Source organism: Engraulis encrasicolus, chromosome 16, assembly GCF_034702125.1.
Source record: "Engraulis encrasicolus isolate BLACKSEA-1 chromosome 16, IST_EnEncr_1.0, whole genome shotgun sequence".
NCBI lineage: Eukaryota > Metazoa > Chordata > Actinopteri > Clupeiformes > Engraulidae > Engraulis > Engraulis encrasicolus.
In genome coordinates, this window is record NC_085872.1 from 41,112,924 (window position 1) to 41,115,423 (window position 2,500).

The window sequence follows — 2,500 nt, forward strand, 5'->3', positions numbered from 1 at the left end:
ACCTCTGCTCCTCACTAACTGGAAACATTTTTACATGTTTGGAATTTAAAGACCATGTACAAGACTACTTATGACAAATTAGTAGCAATTACACTTGATTAATTTTTTGAGCATTCTACGCAAAACGATATGGTTTAAATTGTTTGGGAAAAAAATAGTAGTATATTTCATGGAATGACCCAATCATGTTATGTTCAGATATATACAATAGTTGACAGTGTCAGAATCATCACAAATATGTAAATATGTAGGCCTACCAAAGACAAACATCCAATCTTCAAAAGCTACAAAAGGTCGGTTAAGCAGTGAGTTTGATGTTGGTGAGAGGTACTGTACATACACAGCAGCAACCCATCAGCCTCCTGCTTTGAAACGTTGCTTTCAAATACGCTGACTTACACAGCTCGCCTTAGCTTTAGGCCCCGACAGAAGGAGGTTTTATAACATTCTCAAGCCAGACACCCGTGTCACCTAGCAGCAAATAAAAGCCTTTGGAAATTTGCAGGATATCTTAAGTCATTTTCAGTTAAATTGGTCACTGTTCAAAACTGGCCACATACATCTAAGAGTGTTGTGTGTTCTTAGGTGTTTAAAACGGAAAATATTTTACAATGAAGTCTATCAACTCCCTAGAAGGGATTTTCAGTGAAATCTGAGATGGTCAAGTGGGGGCCATTCGGACACTTGACATGGAGTGACCCCTCTGGCACATCCATCCTCCCATGTGTGATCGTGAATGCCTCGGATTGCAGAAAAGCCATATCATCTTCCCTTCAGGAAATGAATGTATTTGCCAGTCACTCTCACTTTCCAAATAAATGTAACAACAAATAAATGTGCTAAAATTGTTTTCCAATATCATATTTATTGTAGACCATACTATGAAAAACAGTAATAATTGAGAAGAGAGTTGCTCTAGAAATGTTAAATATAGACTATAACACATATTACAAAAGACTTTTGTATTTAACCCGCTAAAACACAGCGTTATAAATTTGTCGTTACCAGAATGGCAATGACTGAGTCATAGTTCATTACTAAAGGCCCTGTGTTATGTCATAGTACGTAGAGTAGTACTATGGTAATTAACCTGACTATTACAGCGTGCCTCAGATGGTACGCCGTGCATTATGGGACTACTATTTCGAGAAAATCAGTTAGAGCAAATCTAACACTGTTGCCAGCACCAAGATAAGAGATCTCATGGCCATTTAATCCCTGCGAGGGGACTTGAGGTCCTTAGTGTCGACCAGGGGTCAAAACCCAGGTGACCCCACACAAATACAGGGCCAAGGAGGGGAAATAGGGGCTGACACGGCCATACCTCGGCAGGCCTCAGGGGGGCCAAGGGGACGACCAGCGCTCACTCACACCCATAGCTGCCGCTACCACATGACGAGCCAGGCAGATCAGCCTGCGCACAGAAATACATCCATGAGTTACTTTTCACACACAAAAACGTGATAACACAACGGGTAAGAAATATCTGTGTCCTCTGAGAAAAACAAGGGTTACAAGGTAAAAGACAAACTGATCTTATTGCACACAGTGTGACTACAGTTGTAAAATACATACGGAATGCAAAATACTATCTCACAAATGTTGGGTAATTAATCAGAAAAAGGCTATATGTTGGCAGGAAATTAAAAATCAATTTTTCAAAACCTCACATGTTCAGAGTGAGATACGCAGCCATATGCAGATAAGATATCATGATATCAAGACTGTACAGACTGACTGATATAGGCTATGCTACTTTCTTAACACTGACCTCCAGATGCTGAATTTATAAAGTCTAAGGCTTAGCAGATACGACTCTGGTTTATAACATCGAGGGAGAACTTGGTGAAGCATGACATGTCTTGACAAGGAAAAGTTGTGTCCTAAAGACTCAAATATATTTGACATTTTTATGAAGAATATTTAAAAGGTACTGGATTTGAAAACCTTGCAGGGCAATTTATGACAAGTAGTCTAAATACATTAACAGAATACTTACATTATTGACTTAAATTATTGACTAAAACGTATGAAAGGAAAACAGAATAACTCTCAAAGGCAAACATAGATAGGCCTACTTGTCAACTGTCTGACCAAAAAGAACCTCCACTTTCAAGCAACAAAATAATTGCATTGGTGTAAAAACAATGTTTTGTGCCTATCATGAAATGTAGTTTCTAGGTGAAGTTATTTTATCTGAATTTATGAATTTAGGAATGGATGAACACATTACATGTATGATTCCCAATTATGTACATGCGTATCTTAACAATATTAGTATGTTGTGGCAAAAATTCTACCGTATGAACTCAGACAGAAATGCGTGAAACAGACAGATGTCATAATTACATTCCCTAAGTTTATGAACTACGTTTATGCTTTTTGTCTTCTCTCTTTTTTGCATGGGTTTTATCTCTTTGTAAAGCACATTGAATTGCTTACATGTATGAAATGTGCTTTAAAAATAAATTGCCTTGCCTTGCCTTGCCTTGCCTTGAAT

The 2,500-nt window shown here is 38.0% G+C and overlaps 1 long non-coding RNA gene across 1 annotated transcript in view; it reads right to left on the bottom strand.

Annotated features, from left to right (window-relative positions):
- Positions 1 to 2,500, bottom strand: part of LOC134466583 (uncharacterized) — a 23,466-nt gene that overhangs the window by 177 nt on the left and 20,789 nt on the right. The window contains exon 2 of the long non-coding RNA XR_010038337.1: positions 1,325 to 1,414. This is a non-coding gene — a long non-coding RNA (uncharacterized LOC134466583). The remainder of the gene's footprint in view (positions 1 to 1,324; positions 1,415 to 2,500) is intronic.